Genomic DNA, 22,746 nt, shown 5'->3' on the forward strand with positions numbered 1-22,746 from the left:
CACCGGCAAACGAAAACCCGCGATTTCCCGTAAATCCCGGGCTTGGCCCGTATAGTCAAAAGTATACAAAGAAAGTACCCAGGGAGTAAACTAATTTCCCAAACGATTTTTTGAAATATTATTTCACCACTAAAGCCCATGACACTTGCAGTTTTTAAAAATGTTTTCATTTTTGATGAGACGCTGAATAAAAGAAGTTTAATCGCCGGCAAACGAAAACCCGCGATTTCCCGTAAATCCCGGACTCGGCCCGTATAGTCAAAAGTATACAAAGAAAGTACCCAGGGAGTAAACTCATTTCCCAAACGATTATTTAAATTATTATTTCACCACTAAAGCCCATGAGACTTGTAGTTTTTAAAAATGTTTTCATTTTTGATGAGACGCAGAATAAAAGAAGTTTAATCGCCGGCAAACGAAAACCCGCGATTTCCCGTAAATCCCGGGCTTGGCCCGTATAGTCGAATGTATACAAAGAAAGTACCCTGTGAATAAACTCATTTCCAAAACGATTTTTTAAATTATCTTTTCACCACTAAAACGCTTGAGACTTGTAGTTTTCAAAAATGTTTTTATTTTTGATGAGACGCTGAATAAAAGAAGTTTAATCGCCGGCAAACGAAAACCCGCCATTTCCCGAAAACCCCGGACTCGGCCCGCATAGTCAAAAGTATACAAAGAAAGTACCCAGGGAGTAAACTCATTTCCCGAACGATTTTTTAAATTATTTTTTCACCACTAAAACGCATGAGACTTGTAGTTTTCAAAAATGTTTTCATTTTTGATGAGACGCTTAATGAAAGAGGTTTAATCGCCGGTAAACGAAAACCCGCGATTTCCCGTAAATCAAAAGTATACAAAGAAAGTACCCTGTGAGTAAACTAATTTCCCAAACGATTTTTTGAAATATTATTTCACCACTAAAGCCCATGACACTTGCAGTTTTTAAAAATGTTTTCATTTTTGATGAGACGCTGAATAAAAGAAGTTTAATCGCCGGCAAACAAAAACCCGCGATTTCCCGTAAATCCCGGACTCGGCCCGTATAGTCAAAAGTATACAAAGAAAGTACCCTGTGAATAAACTCATTTCCAAAACGATTTTTTAAATTATCTTTTCACCACTAAAACGCTTGAGACTTGTAGTTTTCAAAAATGTTTTTATTTTTGATGAGACGCTGAATAAAAGAAGTTTAATCGCCGGCAAACGAAAACCCGCCATTTCCCGTTAACCCCGGACTCGGCCCGCATAGTCAAAAGTATACAAAGAAAGTACCCAGGGAGTAAACTCATTTCCCAAACGATTATTTAAATTATCTTTTCACCACTAAAACGCTTGAGACTTGTAGTTTTCAAAAATGTTTTTATTTTTGATGAGACGCTGAATAAAAGAAGTTTAATCGCCGGCAAACGAAAACCTGCCATTTCCCGTAAACCCCGGACTCGGCCCGCATAGTCAAAAGTATACAAAGAAAGTATCCAGGAAGTAAACTCATTTCCCGAACGATTTTTTAAATTAATTTTCACCACTAAAACGCATGAGACTTGCAGTTTTCAAAAATGTTTTCATTTTTGATGAGACGCAGAATAAAAGAAGTTTAATCACCGGCAAACGAAAACCCGCGATTTCCCGTAAATCCCGGGCTTGGCCCGTATAGTCAAAAGTATACAAAGATAGTACCCAGGGAGTAAACTCATTTCCCGAACGATTTTTTAATTTATTTTTTCACCACTAAAACACATGAGACTTGTAGTTTTCAAAAATGTTTTCATTTTTGATGAGACGCTTAATGAAAGAGGTTTAATCGCCGGTAAACGAAAACCCGCGACTTCCCGTAAATCCCGGACTCGGCCCGTATAGTCAAAAGTATTCAAAGAAAGTACCCAGGGAGTAAACTCATTTCTCGAACGATTTTTTAAATTATTTTTTCACCACTAAAACGCATGAGACTTGTAGTTTTCAAAAATGTTTTTATTTTTGATGAGACGATGAATAAAAGAAATTTAATCGCCGGCAAACGAAAACCTGCGATTTCCCGTAAATCCCGGACTCGGCCCGTATAGTCAAAAGTATACAAAGAAAGTACCCAGGGAGTAAACTAATTTCCCAAACGATTTTTTGAAATATTATTTCACCACTAAAGCCCATGACACTTGCAGTTTTTAAAAATGTTTTCATTTTTGATGAGACGCTGAATAAAAGAAGTTTAATCGCCGGCAAACGAAAACCCGCGATTTCCCGTAAACCCCGGACTCGGCCCGCATAGTCAAAAGTATACAAAGAAAGTACCCAGGGAGTAAACTCATTTCCCGAACGATTTTTTAAATTAATTTTCACCACTAAAACGCATGAGACTTGCAGTTTTCAAAAATGTTTTCATTTTTGATGAGACGCAGAATAAAAGAAGTTTAATCACCGGCAAACGAAAACCCGCGATTTCCCGTAAATCCCGGGCTTGGCCCGTATAGTCAAAAGTATACAAAGAAAGTACCCAGGGAGTAAACTAATTTCCCAAACGATTTTTTGAAATATTATTTCACCACTAAAGCCCATGACACTTCCAGTTTTTAAAAATGTTTTCATTTTTGATGAGACGCTGAATAAAAGAAGTTTAATCGCCGGCAAACGAAAACCCGCGATTTCCCGTAAATCCCGGACTCGGCCCGTATAGTCAAAAGTATACAAAGAAAGTACCCAGGGAGTAAACTCATTTCCCAAACGATTATTTAAATTATTATTTCACCACTAAAGCCCATGAGACTTGTAGTTTTTAAAAATGTTTTCATTTTTGATGAGACGCTGAATAAAAGAAGTTTAATCGTCGGCAAACGAAAACCCGCGATTTCCCGTAAATCCCGGACTCGGCCCGTATAGTCAAAAGTATACAAAGAAAGTACCCAGGGAGTAAACTCATTTCCCAAACGATTATTTAAATTATTATTTCACCACTAAAGCCCATGAGACTTGTAGTTTTTAAAAATGTTTTCATTTTTGATGAGACGCAGAATAAAAGAAGTTTAATCGCCGGCAAACGAAAACCCGCGATTTCCCGTAAATCCCGGGCTTGGCCCGCATAGTCGAATGTATACAAAGAAAGTACCCTGTGAATAAACTCATTTCCAAAACGATTTTTTAAATTATCTTTTCACCACTAAAACGCTTGAGACTTGTAGTTTTCAAAAATGTTTTTATTTTTGATGAGACGCTGAATAAAAGAAGTTTAATCGCCGGCAAACGAAAACCCGCCATTTCCCGTAAACCCCGGACTCGGCCCGCATAGTCAAAAGTATACAAAGAAAGTACCCAGGGAGTAAACTCATTTCCCAAACGATTATTTAAATTATTATTTCACCACTAAAGCCCATGAGACTTGTAGTTTTTAAAAATGTTTTCATTTTTGATGAGACGCAGAATAAAAGAAGTTTAATCGCCGGCAAACGAAAACCCGCGATTTCCCGTAAATCCCGGACTCGGCCCGTATAGTCAAAAGTATACAAGGAAAGTACCCAGTGAGTAAACTCATTTCCCGAACGAATTTTTAAATTATTTTTTCACCACTAAAATGCATGAGACTTGTAGTTTTCAGAAATGTTTTCATTTTTGATGAGACGCCTAATGAAAGTGGTTTAATCGCCGGCAAACGAAAACCTGCGATTTCCCGTAAATCCCGGGCTTGGCCCGTATAGTCGAATGTATACAAAGAAAGTACCCTGTGAATAAACTCATTTCCAAAACGATTTTTTAAATTATCTTTTCACCACTAAAACGCTTAAGACTTGTAGTTTTCAAAAATGTTTTTATTTTTGATGAGACGCTGAATAAAAGAAGTTTAATCGCCGGCAAACGAAAACCTGCCATTTCCCGTAAACCCCGGACTCGGCCCGCATAGTCAAAAGTATACAAAGAAAGTACCCAGGGAGTAAACTCATTTCCCGAACGATTTTTTAAATTAATTTTCACCACTAAAACGCATGAGACTTGCAGTTTTCAAAAATGTTTTCATTTTTGATGAGACGCAGAATAAAAGAAGTTTAATCACCGGCAAACGAAAACCCGCGATTTCCCGTAAATCCCGGGCTTGGCCCGTATAGTCAAAAGTATACAAAGAAAGTACCCAGGGAGTAAACTAATTTCCCAAACGATTTTTTGAAATATTTTTTCACCACTAAAATGCATGAGACTTGTAGTTTTCAGAAATGTTTTCATTTTTGATGAGACGCTGAATAAAAGAAGTTTAATCGCCGGCAAACGAAAACCCGCGATTTCCCGTAAATCCCGGACTCGGCCCGTATAGTCAAAAGTATACAAAGAAAGTACCCAGGGAGTAAACTCATTTCCCAAACGATTATTTAAATTATTATTTCACCACTAAAGCCCATGAGACTTGTAGTTTTTAAAAATGTTTTCATTTTTGATGAGACGCAGAATAAAAGAAGTTTAATCGCCGGCAAACGAAAACCCGCGATTTCCCGTAAATCCCGGGCTTGGCCCGTATAGTCAAATGTATACAAAGAAAGTACCCTGTGAATAAACTCATTTCCAAAACGATTTTTTAAATTATCTTTTCACCACTAAAACGCTTGAGACTTGTAGTTTTCAAAAATGTTTTTATTTTTGATGAGACGCTGAATAAAAGAAGTTTAATCGCCGGCAAACGAAAACCCGCCATTTCCCGAAAACCCCGGACTCGGCCCGCATAGTCAAAAGTATACAAAGAAAGTACCCAGGGAGTAAACTCATTTCCCGAACGATTTTTTAAATTATTTTTTCACCACTAAAACGCATGAGACTTGTAGTTTTCAAAAATGTTTTCATTTTTGATGAGACGCTTAATGAAAGAGGTTTAATTGCCGGTAAACGAAAACCCGCGATTTCCCGTAAATCAAAAGTATACAAAGAAAGTACCCTGTGAGTAAACTAATTTCCCAAACGATTTTTTGAAATATTATTTCACCACTAAAGCCCATGACACTTGCAGTTTTTAAAAATGTTTTCATTTTTGATGAGACGCTGAATAAAAGAAGTTTAATCGCCGGCAAACGAAAACCCGCGATTTCCCGTAAATCCCGGACTCGGCCCGTATAGTCAAAAGTATACAAAGAAAGTACCCTGTGAATAAACTCATTTCCAAAACGATTTTTTAAATTATCTTTTCACCACTAAAACGCTTGAGACTTGTAGTTTTCAAAAATGTTTTTATTTTTGATGAGACGCTGAATAAAAGAAGTTTAATCGCCGGCAAACGAAAACCCGCCATTTCCCGTTAACCCCGGACTCGGCCCGCATAGTCAAAAGTATACAAAGAAAGTACCCAGGGAGTAAACTCATTTCCCAAACGATTATTTAAATTATCTTTTCACCACTAAAACGCTTGAGACTTGTAGTTTTCAAAAATGTTTTTATTTTTGATGAGACGCTGAATAAAAGAAGTTTAATCGCCGGCAAACGAAAACCTGCCATTTCCCGTAAACCCCGGACTCGGCCCGCATAGTCAAAAGTATACAAAGAAAGTATCCAGGGAGTAAACTCATTTCCCGAACGATTTTTTAAATTAATTTTCACCACTAAAACGCATGAGACTTGCAGTTTTCAAAAATGTTTTCATTTTTGATGAGACGCAGAATAAAAGAAGTTTAATCACCGGCAAACGAAAACCCGCGATTTCCCGTAAATCCCGGGCTTGGCCCGTATAGTCAAAAGTATACAAAGATAGTACCCAGGGAGTAAACTCATTTCCCGAACGATTTTTTAATTTATTTTTTCACCACTAAAACACATGAGACTTGTAGTTTTCAAAAATGTTTTCATTTTTGATGAGACGCTTAATGAAAGAGGTTTAATCGCCGGTAAACGAAAACCCGCGACTTCCCGTAAATCCCGGACTCGGCCCGTATAGTCAAAAGTATTCAAAGAAAGTACCCAGGGAGTAAACTCATTTCTCGAACGATTTTTTAAATTATTTTTTCACCACTAAAACGCATGAGACTTGTAGTTTTCAAAAATGTTTTTATTTTTGATGAGACGATGAATAAAAGAAATCTAATCGCCGGCAAACGAAAACCTGCGATTTCCCGTAAATCCCGGACTCGGCCCGTATAGTCAAAAGTATACAAAGAAAGTACCTAGGGAGTAAACTAATTTCCCAAACGATTTTTTGAAATATTATTTCACCACTAAAGCCCATGACACTTGCAGTTTTTAAAAATGTTTTCATTTTTGATGAGACGCTGAATAAAAGAAGTTTAATCGCCGGGAAACGAAAACCCGCGATTTCCCGTAAACCCCGGACTCGGCCCGCATAGTCAAAAGTATACAAAGAAAGTACCCAGGGAGTAAACTCATTTCCCGAACGATTTTTTAAATTAATTTTCACCACTAAAACGCATGAGACTTGCAGTTTTTAAAAATGTTTTCATTTTTGATGAGACGCAGAATAAAAGAAGTTTAATCACCGGCAAACGAAAACCCGCGATTTCCCGTAAATCCCGGGCTTGGCCCGTATAGTCAAAAGTATACAAAGAAAGTACCCAGGGAGTAAACTAATTTCCCAAACGATTTTTTGAAATATTATTTCACCACTAAAGCCCATGACACTTCCAGTTTTTAAAAATGTTTTCATTTTTGATGAGACGCTGAATAAAAGAAGTTTAATCGCCGGCAAACGAAAACCCGCGATTTCCCGTAAATCCCGGACTCGGCCCGTATAGTCAAAAGTATACAAAGAAAGTACCCAGGGAGTAAACTCATTTCCCAAACGATTATTTAAATTATTATTTCACCACTAAAGCCCATGAGACTTGTAGTTTTTAAAAATGTTTTCATTTTTGATGAGACGCAGAATAAAAGAAGTTTAATCGCCGGCAAACGAAAACCCGCGATTTCCCGTAAATCCCGGGCTTGGCCCGTATAGTCGAATGTATACAAAGAAAGTACCCTGTGAATAAACTCATTTCCAAAACGATTTTTTAAATTATCTTTTCACCACTAAAACGCTTGAGACTTGTAGTTTTCAAAAATGTTTTTATTTTTGATGAGACGCTGAATAAAAGAAGTTTAATCGCCGGCAAACGAAAACCCGCCATTTCACAAAAACCCCGGACTCGGCCCGCATAGTCAAAAGTATACAAAGAAAGTACCCAGGGAGTAAACTCATTTCCCGAACGATTTTTTAAATTATTTTTTCACCACTAAAACGCATGAGACTTGTAGTTTTCAAAAATGTTTTCATTTTTGATGAGACGCTTAATGAAAGAGGTTTAATCGCCGGTAAACGAAAACCCGCGATTTCCCGTAAATCAAAAGTATACAAAGAAAGTACCCTGTGAGTAAACTAATTTCCCAAACGATTTTTTGAAATATTATTTCACCACTAAAGCCCATGACACTTGCAGTTTTTAAAAATGTTTTCATTTTTGATGAGACGCTGAATAAAAGAAGTTTAATCGCCGGCAAACGAAAACCCGCGATTTCCAGTAAATCCCGGACTCGGCCCGTATAGTCAAAAGTATACAAAGAAAGTACCCTGTGAATAAACTCATTTCCAAAACGATTTTTTAAATTATCTTTTCACCACTAAAACGCTTGAGACTTGTAGTTTTCAAAAATGTTTTTATTTTTGATGAGACGCTGAATAAAAGAAGTTTAATCGCCGGCAAACGAAAACCCGCCATTTCCCTTAAACCCCGGACTCGGCCCGCATAGTCAAAAGTATACAAAGAAAGTACCCAGGGAGTAAACTCATTTCCCAAACGATTATTTAAATTATTATTTCACCACTAAAGCCCATGAGACTTGTAGTTTTTAAAAATGTTTTCATTTTTGATGAGACGCAGAATAAAAGAAGTTTAATCGCCGGCAAACGAAAACCCGCGATTTCCCGTAAATCCCGGACTCGGCCCGTATAGTCAAAAGTATACAAGGAAAGTACCCAGTGAGTAAACTCATTTCCCGAACGAATTTTTAAATTATTTTTTCACCACTAAAATGCATGAGACTTGTAGTTTTCAGAAATGTTTTCATTTTTGATGAGACGCCTAATGAAAGTGGTTTAATCGCCGGCAAACGAAAACCGCGATTTCCCGTAAATCCCGGGCTTGGCCCGTATAGTCGAATGTATACAAAGAAAGTACCCTGTGAATAAACTCATTTCCAAAACGATTTTTTAAATTATCTTTTCACCACTAAAACGCTTGAGACTTGTAGTTTTCAAAAATGTTTTTATTTTTGATGAGACGCTGAATAAAAGAAGTTTAATCGCCGGAAAACGAAAACCTGCCATTTCTCGTAAACCCCGGACTTGGCCCGCATAGTCAAAAGTATACAAAGAAAGTACCCAGGGAGTAAACTCATTTCCCGAACGATTTTTTAAATTAATTTTCACCACTAAAACGCATGAGACTTGCAGTTTTCAAAAATGTTTTCATTTTTGATGAGACGCAGAATAAAAGAAGTTTAATCACCGGCAAACGAAAACCCGCGATTTCCCGTAAATCCCGGGCTTGGCCCGTATAGTCAAAAGTATACAAAGATAGTACCCAGGGAGTAAACTCATTTCCCGAACGATTTTTTAATTTATTTTTTCACCACTAAAACACATGAGACTTGTAGTTTTCAAAAATGTTTTCATTTTTGATGAGACGCTTAATGAAAGAGGTTTAATCGCCGGTAAACGAAAACCCGCGACTTCCCGTAAATCCCGGACTCGGCCCGTGTAGTCAAAAGTATTCAAAGAAAGTACCCAGGGAGTAAACTCATTTCTCGAACGATTTTTTAAATTATTTTTTCACCACTAAAACGCATGAGACTTGTAGTTTTCAAAAATGTTTTTATTTTTGATGAGACGATGAATAAAAGAAATTTAATCGCCGGCAAACGAAAACCTGCGATTTCCCGTAAATCCCGGACTCGGCCCGTATAGTCAAAAGTATACAAAGAAAGTACCCAGGGAGTAAACTAATTTCCCAAACGATTTTTTGAAATATTATTTCACCACTAAAGCCCATGACACTTGCAGTTTTTAAAAATGTTTTCATTTTTGATGAGACGCTGAATAAAAGAAGTTTAATCGCCGGCAAACGAAAACCCGCGATTTCCCGTAAATCCCGGACTCGGCCCGTATAGTCAAAAGTATACAAAGAAAGTACCCAGGGAGTAAACTCATTTCCCAAACGATTATTTAAATTATTATTTCACCACTAAAGCCCATGAGACTTGTAGTTTTTAAAAATGTTTTCATTTTTGATGAGACGCAGAATAAAAGAAGTTTAATCGCCGGCAAACGAAAACCCGCGATTTCCCGTAAATCCCGGGCTTGGCCCGTATAGTCGAATGTATACAAAGAAAGTACCCTGTGAATAAACTCATTTCCAAAACGATTTTTTAAATTATCTTTTCACCACTAAAACGCTTGAGACTTGTAGTTTTCAAAAATGTTTTTATTTTTGATGAGACGCTGAATAAAAGAAGTTTAATCGCCGGCAAACGAAAACCCGCCATTTCCCGAAAACCCCGGACTAGGCCCGCATAGTCAAAAGTATACAAAGAAAGTACCCAGGGAGTAAACTCATTTCCCGAACGATTTTTTAAATTATTTTTTCACCACTAAAACGCATGAGACTTGTAGTTTTCAAAAATGTTTTCATTTTTGATGAGACGCTTAATGAAAGAGGTTTAATCGCCGGTAAACGAAAACCCGCGATTTCCCGTAAATCAAAAGTATACAAAGAAAGTACCCTGTGAATAAACTCATTTCCAAAACGATTTTTTAAATTAATTTTCACCACTAAAACGCATGAGACTTGCAGTTTTCAAAAATGTTTTCATTTTTGATGAGACGCAGAATAAAAGAAGTTTAATCACCGGCAAACGAAAACCCGCGATTTCCCGTAAATCCCGGGCTTGGCCCGTATAGTCAAAAGTATACAAAGAAAGTACCCAGGGAGTAAACTAATTTCCCAAACGATTTTTTGAAATATTATTTCCCCACTAAAGCCCATGACACTTCCAGTTTTTAAAAATGTTTTCATTTTTGATGAGACGCTGAATAAAAGAAGTTTAATCGCCGGCAAACGAAAACCCGCGATTTCCCGTAAATCCCGGACTCGGCCCGTATAGTCAAAAGTATACAAAGAAAGTACCCAGGGAGTAAACTCATTTCCCAAACGATTATTTAAATTATTATTTCACCACTAAAGCCCATGAGACTTGTAGTTTTTAAAAATGTTTTCATTTTTGATGAGACGCAGAATAAAAGAAGTTTAATCGCCGGCAAACGAAAACCCGCGATTTCCCGTAAATCCCGGGCTTGGCCCGTATAGTCGAATGTATACAAAGAAAGTACCCTGTGAATAAACTCATTTCCAAAACGATTTTTTAAATTATCTTTTCACCACTAAAACGCTTGAGACTTGTAGTTTTTAAAAATGTTTTCATTTTTGATGAGACGCAGAATAAAAGAAGTTTAATCGCCGGCAAACGAAAACCCGCGATTTCCCGTAAATCCCGGACTCGGCCCGTATAGTCAAAAGTATACAAGGAAAGTACCCAGTGAGTAAACTCATTTCCCGAACGAATTTTTAAATTATTTTTTCACCACTAAAATGCATGAGACTTGTAGTTTTCAGAAATGTTTTCATTTTTGATGAGACGCCTAATGAAAGTGGTTTAATCGCCGGCAAACGAAAACCGCGATTTCCCGTAAATCCCGGGCTTGGCCCGTATAGTCGAATGTATACAAAGAAAGTACCCTGTGAATAAACTCATTTCCAAAACGATTTTTTAAATTATCTTTTCACCACTAAAACGCTTGAGACTTGTAGTTTTCAAAAATGTTTTTATTTTTGATGAGACGCTGAATAAAAGAAGTTTAATCGCCGGCAAACGAAAACCTGCCATTTCCCGTAAACCCCGGACTCGGCCCGCATAGTCAAAAGTATACAAAGAAAGTACCCAGGGAGTAAACTCATTTCCCGAACGATTTTTTAAATTAATTTTCACCACTAAAACGCATGAGACTTGCAGTTTTCAAAAATGTTTTCATTTTTGATGAGACGCAGAATAAAAGAAGTTTAATCACCGGCAAACGAAAACCCGCGATTTCCCGTAAATCCCGGGCTTGGCCCGTATAGTCAAAAGTATACAAAGATAGTACCCAGGGAGTAAACTCATTTCCCGAACGATTTTTTAATTTATTTTTTCACCACTAAAACACATGAGACTTGTAGTTTTCAAAAATGTTTTCATTTTTGATGAGACGCTTAATGAAAGAGGTTTAATCGCCGGTAAACGAAAACCCGCGACTTCCCGTAAATCCCGGACTCGGCCCGTATAGTCAAAAGTATTCAAAGAAAGTACCCAGGGAGTAAACTCATTTCTCGAACGATTTTTTAAATTATTTTTTCACCACTAAAACGCATGAGACTTGTAGTTTTCAAAAATGTTTTTATTTTTGATGAGACGATGAATAAAAGAAATTTAATCGCCGGCAAACGAAAACCTGCGATTTCCCGTAAATCCCGGACTCGGCCCGTATAGTCAAAAGTATACAAAGAAAGTACCCAGAGAGTAAACTCATTTCCCAAACGATTATTTAAATTATTATTTCACCACTAAAGCCCATGAGACTTGTAGTTTTTAAAAATGTTTTCATTTTTGATGAGACGCAGAATAAAAGAAGTTTAATCGCCGGCAAACGAAAACCCGCGATTTCCCGTAAATCCCGGGCTTGGCCCGTATAGTCGAATGTATACAAAGAAAGTACCCTGTGAATAAACTCATTTCCAAAACGATTTTTTAAATTATCTTTTCACCACTAAAACGCTTGAGACTTGTAGTTTTCAAAAATGTTTTTATTTTTGATGAGACGCTGAATAAAAGAAGTTTAATCGCCGGCAAACGAAAACCCGCCATTTCCCGTAAACCCCGGACTCGGCCCGCATAGTCAAAAGTATACGAAGAAAGTGCCCAGGGAGTAAACTCATTTCTCGAACGATTTTTTAAATTATTTTTTCACCACTAAAACGCATGAGACTTGTAGTTTTCAAAAATGTTTTTATTTTTGATGAGACGATGAATAAAAAAAATTTAATCGCCGGCAAACGAAAACCTGCGATTTCCCGTAAATCCCGGACTCGGCCCGTATAGTCAAAAGTATACAAAGAAAGTACCCAGGGAGTAAACTAATTTCCCAAACGATTTTTTGAAATATTATTTCACCACTAAAGCCCATGACACTTGCAGTTTTTAAAAATGTTTTCATTTTTGATGAGACGCTGAATAAAAGAAGTTTAATCGCCGGCAAACGAAAACCCGCGATTTCCCGTAAATCCCGGACTCGGCCCGTATAGTCAAAAGTATACAAAGAAAGTACCCAGGGAGTAAACTCATTTCCCAAACGATTATTTAAATTATTATTTCACCACTAAAGCCCATGAGACTTGTAGTTTTTAAAAATGTTTTCATTTTTGATGAGACGCAGAATAAAAGAAGTTTAATCGCCGGCAAAGGAAAACCCGCGATTTCCCGTAAATCCCGGGCTTGGCCCGTATAGTCGAATGTATACAAAGAAAGTACCCTGTGAATAAACTCATTTCCAAAACGATTTTTTAAACTATCTTTTCACCACTAAAACGCTTGAGACTTGTAGTTTTCAAAAATGTTTTTATTTTTGATGAGACGCTGAATAAAAGAAGTTTAATCGCCGGCAAACGAAAACCCGCCATTTCCCGTAAACCCCGGACTCGGCCCGCATAGTCAAAAGTATACAAAAAAGTACCCAGGGAGTAAACTCATTTCCAGAACGATTTTTTAAATTATTTTTTCACCACTAAAACGCATGAGACTTGTAGTTTTCAAAAATGTTTTCATTTTTGATGAGACGCTTAATGAAAGAGGTTTAATCGCCGGTAAACGAAAACCGGCGACTTCCCGTACATCCCGGACTCGGCCCGTATAGTCAAAAGTATACAAAGAAAGTACCCAGGGAGTAAACTCATTTATCGAACGATTTTTTAAATTATTTTTTCACCACTAAAACGCATGAGACTTGTAGTTTTCAAAAATGTTTTCATTTTTGGTGAGACGCTGAATAAAAGAATTTTAATAGCCGGCAAACGAAAACCTGCGATTTCCCGTAAATCCCGGACTCGGCCCGTATAGTCAAAAGTATACAAAGAAAGTACCCTGTGAGTAAACTCATTTCCGAAACGATTTTTTCAATTATCTTTTCACCACTAAAACGCATGAGACTTGCAGTTTTCAAAAATGTTTTCATTTTTGATGAGACGCAGAATAAAAGAAGTTTAATCGCCGGCAAACGAAAACCCGCGATTTCCCGTAAATCCCGGACTCGGCCCGTATAGTCAAAAGTATACAAGGAAAGTACCCAGTGAGTAAACTCATTTCCCGAACGAATTTTTAAATTATTTTTTCACCACTAAAATGCATGAGATTTGTAGTTTTCAGAAATGTTTTCATTTTTGATGAGACGCTTAATGAAAGTGGTTTAATCGCCGGCAATCGAAAACCCGCGATTTCCCGTAAATCCCGGGCTTGGCCCGTATAGTCGAATGTATACAAAGAAAGTACCCTGTGAATAAACTCATTTCCAAAACGATTTTTTAAATTATCTTTTCACCACTAAAACGCTTGAGACTTGTAGTTTTCAAAAATGTTTTTATTTTTGATGAGACGCTGAATAAAAGAAGTTTAATCGCCGGCAAACGAAAACCCGCCATTTCCCGTAAACCCCGGACTCGGCCCGCATAGTCAAAAGTATACAAAAAAGTACCTAGGGAGTAGACTCATTTCCCGAACGATTTTTTAAATTATTTTTTCACCACTAAAACGCATGAGACTTGTAGTTTTCAAAAATGTTTTCATTTTTGATGAGACGCTTAATGAAAGAGGTTTAATCGCCGGTAAACGAAAACCCGCAACTTCCTGTAAATCCCGGACTCGGCCCGTATAGTCAAAAGTATACAAAGAAAGTACCCAGGGAGTAAACGCATTTCTCGAACGATTTTTTAAATTATTTTTTCACCACTAAAACGCATGAGACTTGTAGTTTTCAAAAATGTTTTCATTTTTGGTGAGATGCTGAATAAAAGAAGTTTAATAACCGGCAAACGAAAACCTGCGATTTCCCGTAAATCCCGGACTCGGCCCGTATAGTCAAAAGTATACAAAGAAAGTACCCAGGGTGTAAACTCATTTCCCGAACGATTTTTTAAATTATTATTTCACCACTAAAGCCCATGAGACTTGTAGTTTTTAAAAATGTTTTCATTTTTGATGAGACGCTGAATAAAAGAAGTTTAATTGCCGGCAAACGAAAACCCGCGACTTCCCGTAAATCCCGGACTCGGCCCGTATAGTCAAAAGTATACAAAGAAAGTACCCAGGGAGTAAACTCATTTCCCGAACGATTTTTTAAATTAATTTTCACCACTAAAACGCATGAGACTTGTAATTTTCAGAAATGTTTTCATTTTTGATGAGACGCTTAATGAAAGTTGTTTAATCGCCGGCAAACAAAAAACCCGCGATTTCCCGTAAATCCCGGGCTTGGCCCGTATAGTCGAATGTATACAAAAAAAGTACCCTGTGAGTAAACTCATTTCCGAAACGATTTTTTCAATTATCTTTTCACCACTAAAACGCATGAGACTTGCAGTTTTCAAAAATGTTTTCATTTTTGATGAGAGGCTTAATAAAAGAGGTTTAATCGCCGGCAAACAAAATCCCGCGATTTCCCGTAAATCCCGGGCTTGGCCCGTATAGTCGAATGTATACAAAAAAAGTACCCAGGGAGTAAACTCATTTCCCGAACGATTTTTTAAATTTTTTTTGCACCACTAAAACGCATGAGACTTGTAGTTTTCAAAAATGTTTTCATTTTTGATGAGACGCTTAATGAAAGAGGTTTAATCTCCGGCAAACGAAAACCCGAGATTTCCCGTAAATCCCGGGCTTGGCCCGTATAGTCAAAAGTATACAAAGAAAGTACCCAGGGAGTAAACTAATTTCCCAAACGATTTTTTGAATTATTATTTCACCACTAGAGCCCATGAGACTTGTAGTTTTTAAAAATGTTTTCATTTTTGATGAGACGCTTAATGAAAGAGGTTTAATCGCCGGCAAACGAAAACCCGCGATTTCCCGTAAATCCCGGACTCGGCCCGTATAGTCAAAAGTATACAAGGAAAGTACCCAGTGAATAAACTCATTTCCCGAACGAATTTTTAAATTATATTTTCACCACTAAAATGCATGAGACTTGTAGTTTTCAGAAATGTTTTCATTTTTGATGAGACGCATAGTGAAAGTGGTTTAATCGCCGGCAAACGAAAACCCGCGATTTCCCGTAAATCCCGGGCTTGGCCCGTATAGTCGAATGTATACAAAGAAAGTACCCTGTGAGTAAACTCATTTCCAGAACGATTTTTTAATTTATTTTTTCAACACTAAAACGCATGAGACTTGTAGTTTTCAAAAATGTTTTCATTTTTGATGAGACGCTTAATGAAAGAGGTTTAATCGCCGGCAAACGAAAACCCGAGATTTCCCGTAAATCCCAGGCTTGGCCCGTATAGTCAAAAGTATACAAAGAAAGTAGCCAGGGAGTAAACTAATTTCCCAAACGATTTTTTGAATTATTATTTCACCACTAGAGCCCATGAGACTTGTAGTTTTTAAAAATGTTTTCATTTTTGATGAGACGCAGAATAAAAGAAGTGTAATCGCCGGCAAACGAAAACCCGTGATTTGCCGTAAATCCTGGACTCGGCCCGTATAGTCAAAAGTATACAAGGAAAGTACCCAGTGAATAAACTCATTTCCCGAACGAATTTTTAAATTATTTTTTCACCACTAAAATGCATGAGACTTGTAGTTTTCAGAAATGTTTTTATTTTTGATGAGACGCTTAATGAAAGTGGTTTAATCGCCGGCAAACGAAAACCCGTGATTTCCCGTAAATCCCGGGCTTGGCCCGTATAGTCGAATGTATACAAAGAAAGTACCCTGTGAATAAACTCATTTCCAAAACGATTTTTTAAATTATCTTTTCACCACTAAAACGCTTGAGACTTGTAATTTTCTAAAATGTTTTTATTTTTGATGAGACGCTGAATAAAAGAAGTTTAATCGCCGGCAAACGAAAACCCGCCATTTCCCGTAAACCCCGGACTCGGCCCGCATAGTCAAAAGTATACAAAAAAAGTACCCAGGGAGTAAACTCATTTCCCGAACGATTTTTTAAATTATTTTTTCACCACTAAAACGCATGAGACTTGTAGTTTTCAAAAATGTTTTCATTTTTGATGAGACGCTTAATGAAAGAGGTTTAATCGCCGGTAAACGAAAACCCGCGACTTCCCGTAAATCCCGGACTCGGCCCGTATAGTCAAAAGTATACAAAGAAAGTACCCAGGGAGTAAACTCATTTCTCGAACGATTTTTTAAATTATTTTTTCACCACTAAAACGCATGAGACTTGTAGTTTTCAAAAATGTTTTCATTTTTGGTGAGACGCTGAATAAAAGAAGTTTAATAACCGGCATACGAAAACCTGCGATTTCCCGTAAATCCCGGACTCGGCCCGTATAGTCAAAAGTATACAAAGAAAGTACCTAGGGAGTAAACTCATTTCCCGAACGATTTTTTAAATTATTTTTTCACCACTAAAACGCATGAGACTTGTAGTTTTCAAAAATGTTTTCATTTTTGATGAGACGCTTAATGAAAGAGGTTTAATCGCCGGTAAACGAAAACCCGCGACTTCCCGTAAATCCCGGACTCGGCCCGTATAGTCAAAAGTATACAAAAAAAGTACCCAGGGAGTAAACTCATTTCTCGAACGATTTTTTAAATTATTTTTTCACCACTAAAACGCATGAGACTTGTAGTTTTCAAAAATGTTTTCATTTTTGGTGAGATGCTGAATAAAAGAAGTTTAATAACCGGCAAACGAAAACCTGCGATTTCCCGTAAATCCCGGACTCGGCCCGTATAGTCAAAAGTATACAAAGAAAGTACCCGGGGTGTAAACTCATTTCCCGAACGATTTTTTAAATTATTATTTCACCACTAAAGCCCATGAGACTTGTAGTTTTTAAAAATGTTTTCATTTTTGATGAGACGCTGAATAAAAGAAGTTTAATTGCCGGCAAACGAAAACCCGCGACTTCCCGTAAATCCCGGACTCGGCCCGTATAGTCAAAAGTATACAAAGAAAGTACCCAGGGAGTAAACTCACTTCCCGAACGATTTTTTAAATTAATTTTCACCACTAAAACGCATGAGACTTGTAATTTTCAGAAATGTTTTCATTTTTGATGAGACGCTTAATGAAAGTTGTTTAATCGCCGGCAAACAAAAACCCGCGATTTCCCGTAAATCCCGGGCTTGGCCCGTATAGTCGAATGTATACAAAGAAAGTACCCTGTGAGTAAACTCATTTCCGAAACGATTTTTTCAATTATCTTTTCACCACTAAAACGCATGAGAATTGCAGTTTTCAAAAATGTTTTCATTTTTGATGAGAGGCTTAATAAAAGAGGTTTAATCGCCGGCAAACAAAATCCCGCGATTTCCCGTAAATCCCGGGCTTGGCCCGTATAGTCGAATGTATACAAAGAAAGTACCCAGGGAGTAAACTCATTTCCCGAACGATTTTTTAAATTTTTTTTGCACCACTAAAACGCATGAGACTTGTAGTTTTCAAAAATGTTTTCATTTTTGATGAGACGCTTAATAAAACAGGTTTAATCGCCGGCAAACGAAAACCTGCGATTTCCCGTAAATCCCGGGCTTGGCCCGTATAGTCGAATGTATACAAAGAAAGTACCCTGTGAGTAAACTCATTTCCAGAACGATTTTTTAATTTATTTTTTCAACACTAAAACGCATGAGACTCGGCCCGTATAGTCAAAAGTATACAAAGAAAGTACCCAGGGAGTAAACTCATTTCTCGAACGATTTTTTAAATTATTTTTTCACCACTAAAACGCATGAGACTTTTAGTTTTCAAAAATGTTTTCATTTTTGGTGAGACGCTGAATAAAAGAAGTTTAATAACCGGCAAACGAAAACCTGCGATTTCCCGTAAATCCCGGACTCGGCCCGTATAGTCAAAAGTATACAAAGAAAGTACCCGGGGTGTAAACTCATTTCCCGAACGATTTTTTAAATTATTATTTCACCACTAAAGCCCATGTGACTTGTAGTTTTCAAAAATGTTTTCATTTTTGATGAGACGCTGAATAAAAGAAGTTTAATTGCCGGCAAACGAAAACCCGCGACTTCCCGTAAATCCCGGACTCGGCCCGTATAGTCAAAAGTATACAAAGAAAGTACCCAGGGAGTAAACTCATTTCCCGAACGATTTTTTAAATTAATTTTCACCACTAAAACGCATGAGACTTGTAGTTTTCAGAAATGTTTTCATTTTTGATGAGACGCTTAATGAAAGTTGTTTAATCGCCGGCAAACAAAAACCCGCGATTTCCCGTAAATCCCGGGCTTGGCCCGTATAGTCGAATGTATACAAAGAAAGTACCCTGTGAGTAAACTCATTTCCGAAACGATTTTTTCAAATATCTTTTCACCACTAAAACGCATGAGACTTGCACTTCTCAAAAATGTTTTCATTTTTGATGAGAGGCTTAATAAAAGAGGTTTAATCGCCGGCAAACAAAATCCCGCGATTTCCCGTAAATCCCGGGCTTGGCCCGTATAGTTGAATGCATACAAAGAAAGTACCCAGGGAGTAAATTCATTTCCCGAACGATTTTTTAAATTTTTTTTGCACCACTAAAACGCATGAGACTTGTAGTTTTCAAAAATGTTTTCATTTTTGATGAGACGCTTAATGAAACAGGTTTAATCGCCGGCAAACGAAAACCTGCGTTTTCCCGTAAATCCCGGGCTTGGCCCGTATAGTCAAAAGTATACAAAGAAAGTACCCAGGGAGTAAACTAATTTCCCCAACGATTTTTTGAATTATTATTTCACCACTACAGCCCATGAGACTTGTAGTTTTTAAAAATGTTTTCATTTTTGATGAGACGCTGAATAAAAGAAGTTTAATTGCCGGCAAACGAAAACCCGCGATTTCCCTTTAATCCCGGACTCGGCCCGTATAGTCAAAAGTATACAAAGAAAGTACCCAGGGAGTAAACTCATTTCCGGAACGATTTTTTAAGTTATTTTTTCACCACTAAAACGCATGAGACTTGTATTTTTCAGAAATGTTTTCATTTTTGATGAGACGCTTAATGAAAGTGGTTTAATCGCCGGCAAACCAAAACCCGCGATTTCCCGTAAATCCCGGGCTTGGCCGGTATAGTCGAATGTATACAAAGAAAGTACCCTGTGAGTAAACTCATTTCCAAAACCATTTTTTAAATTATCTTTTCACCACTAAAACGCATAAGACTTGTAGTTTTCAAAAATGTTTTCATTTTTGATGAGACGCTGAATAAAAGAAGTTTAATCACCGGCAAACGAAAACCCGCCATTTCCCGTAAACCCCGGACTAGGTCCGTATAATCAAAAGTATACAAAGAAAGTACCCAGGGAGTAAACTCATTTCCCGAACGACTTTTTAAATTACTTTTTCAGCACTAAAACGCATGAGACTTGTAGTTTTTAAAAATGTTTTTATTTTTGATGAGACGCTGCATAAAAGACGTTTAATCGCCGGCAAACGAAAACCCGCCATTTCCCGTAAACCCCGGACTCGGCCCGCATAGTCAAAATATACAAAGAAAGTACCCAGGGAGTAAACTCATTTCCCGAACGATTTTTTCAATTATCTTTTTACCACTAAAACGCATGAGACTTGCAGTTTTCAAAAATGTTTTCATTTTTGATGAGAGGCTTTATAAAAGAGGTTTAATCGCCGGCAAACAAAATCCCGCGATTTCCCGTAAATCCCGGGCTTGGCCCGTATAGTCGAATGTATACAAAGAAAGTACACAGGGAGTAAACTCATTTCCCGAACGATTTTTTAAATTTTTTTTGCACCACTAAAACGCATGAGACTTGTAGTTTTCAAAAATGTATTCATTTTTGATGAGACGCTTAATGAAACAGGTTTAATCGCCGGCAAACGAAAACCCGCGATTTCCCGTAAATCCCGGGCTTGACCCGTATAGTCGAATGTATACAAAGAAAGTACCCTGTGAGTAAACTCATTTCCAGAACGATTTTTTAATTTATTTTTTCAACACTAAAACGCATGAGACTTGTAGTTTTCAAAAATGTTTTCATTTTTGATGAGACGCTTAATGAAGGAGGTTTAATCGCCGGCAAACGAAAACCCGAGATTTCCCGTAAATCCCGGGCTTGGCCCGTATTGTCAAAAGTATACAAAGATAGTACCCAGGGAGTAAACTCATTTCCCGAACGATTTCTTAATTTATTTTTTCACCACTAAAACGCATGAGACTTGTAGTTTTCAAAAATGTTTTCATTTTTGATGAGACGCTGAATAAAAGAAATTTAATCGCCGGCAAACGAAAACCTGCGATTTCCCGTAAATCCCAGACTCGGCCCGTATAGTCAAAAGTATACAAACAAAGTACCCAGGTGGTAAACTAATTTCCCAAACGATTTTTTGAATTATTATTTCACCACTAGAGCCCATGAGACTTGTAGTTTTTAAAAATGTTTTCATTTTTGATGAGACGCTGAATAAAAGAAGTTTAATCGCCGGCAAAGGAAAACCCGCGATTTCCCGTAAATCCCGGACTCGGCCCGTATAGTCAAAAGTACACAAAGAAAGTACCAAGGGAGTAAACTCATTTCCGGAACGATTTTTTAAGTTATTTTTTCACCACTAAAACGCATGAGACTTGTAGTTTTCAGAAATGTTTTCATTTTTGATGAGACGCTGAACAAAAGAAGTTTAATCGCCGGCAAACGAAAACCCGCCAATTCCCGTAAACTCCGGACTAGGTCCGTATAATCAAAAGTATACAAAGAAAGTACCCAGGGAGTAAACTCATTTCCCGAACGACTTTTTAAATTATTTTTTCAGCACTAAAACGCATGAGACTTGTAGTTTTTAAAAATGTTTTCATTTTTGATGAGACGCTGAATAAAAGACGTTTAATCGCCGGCAAACGAAAACCCGCCATTTCCCATAAACCCCGAACTCGGCCCGCATAGTCAAAAGTATACAAAGAAAGTACCCAGGGAGTAAACTCATTTCCCGAACGACTTTTTAAATTATTTTTTCAGCACTAAAACGCATGAGACTTGTAGTTTTTAAAAATGTTTTCATTTTTGATGAGACGCTGAATAAAAGACGTTTAATCGCCAGCAAACGAAAACCCGTGATTTCCCGTAAATCCCGGGCTTGGCCGGTATAGTCGAATGTATACAAAGAAAGTACCCTGTGAGTAAACTCATTTCAAAAACCATTTTTTAAATTATCTTTTCACCACTAAAACGCATAAGACTTGTAGTTTTCAAAAATGTTTTCATTTTTGATGAGACGCTGAATAAAAGAAGTTTAATCGTCGGCAAACGAAAACCCGCCATTTCCCGTAAACCCCGGACTAGGTCCGTATAATCAAAAGTATACAAAGAAAGTACCCAGGGAGTAAACTCATTTTCCGAACGACTTTTTAAATTATTTTTTCAGCACTAAAACGCATGAGACTTGTAGTTTTTAAAAATGTTTTCATTTTTGATGAGACGCTGAATAAAAGACGTTTAATCGCCGGCAAACGAAAACCCGCCATTTCCCGTAAACCCCGGACTCGGCCCGCATTGTCAAAATATACAAAGAAAGTACCCAGGGAGTAAACTCATTTCCTGAACGATTTTTTAAATTATTTTTTCAGCACTAAAACGCATGAGACTTGTAGTTTTTAAAAATGTTTTCAATTTTGATGAGACGGTGAATAAAAGAAGTTTAATCACCGGCAAACGAAAACCTGCGATTTTCCGTAAATCCTGGACTCGGCCCGTATAGTCAAAAGTATACAAAGAAAGTACCCAGGGAGTAAACTCATTTCGTAAACGATTTTTTAAATTATTATTTCACCACTAAAACGCATGAGACTTGTAGTTTTCAAGAATGTTTTCATTTTTGATGAGACGCTGAATAAAAGCAGTTTAATCGCCGGCAAACGAAAACCTGCGATTTCCCGTAAATCCCCGGACTCGGCCCGTATAGTCAAAAGTATAGAAAGAAAGTACCCAGGGAGTAAACTCATTTCCGGAACGATTTTATAAGTTATTTTTTCACCACTAAAACGCATGAGACTTGTAGTTTTCACAAATGTTTTCATTTTTGATGAGGGCTTAATGAAAGTGGTTTAATCGCCGGCAAACGAAGACCCGCGATTTCCCGTAAATCCCGGGCTTGACCGGTATAGTCGAATGTATACAAAGAAAGTACCCTGTGAGTAAACTCATTTCAAAAACCATTTTTTAAATAATCTTTTCACCACTAAAACGCATGAGACTTGTAGTTTTTAAAAATGTTTTCATTTTTGATGAGACGCTGAATAAAAGACGTTTAATCGCCGGCAAACGAAAACCTGCCATTTCCCGTAAACCCCGGACTCGGCCCGCATAGTCAAAATATACAAAGAAAGTACCCAGGGAGTAAACTCATTTCCTGAACGATTTTTTAAATTATTTTTTCACCACTAAAACGCTTGAGACTTGTAGTTTTCAAAAATGTTTTCATTTTTGATGAGACGCAGAATAATAGAAGTTTAATCGTCGGCA

Source organism: Hydractinia symbiolongicarpus, chromosome 10 (assembly GCF_029227915.1).
Source record: "Hydractinia symbiolongicarpus strain clone_291-10 chromosome 10, HSymV2.1, whole genome shotgun sequence".
NCBI lineage: Eukaryota > Metazoa > Cnidaria > Hydrozoa > Anthoathecata > Hydractiniidae > Hydractinia > Hydractinia symbiolongicarpus.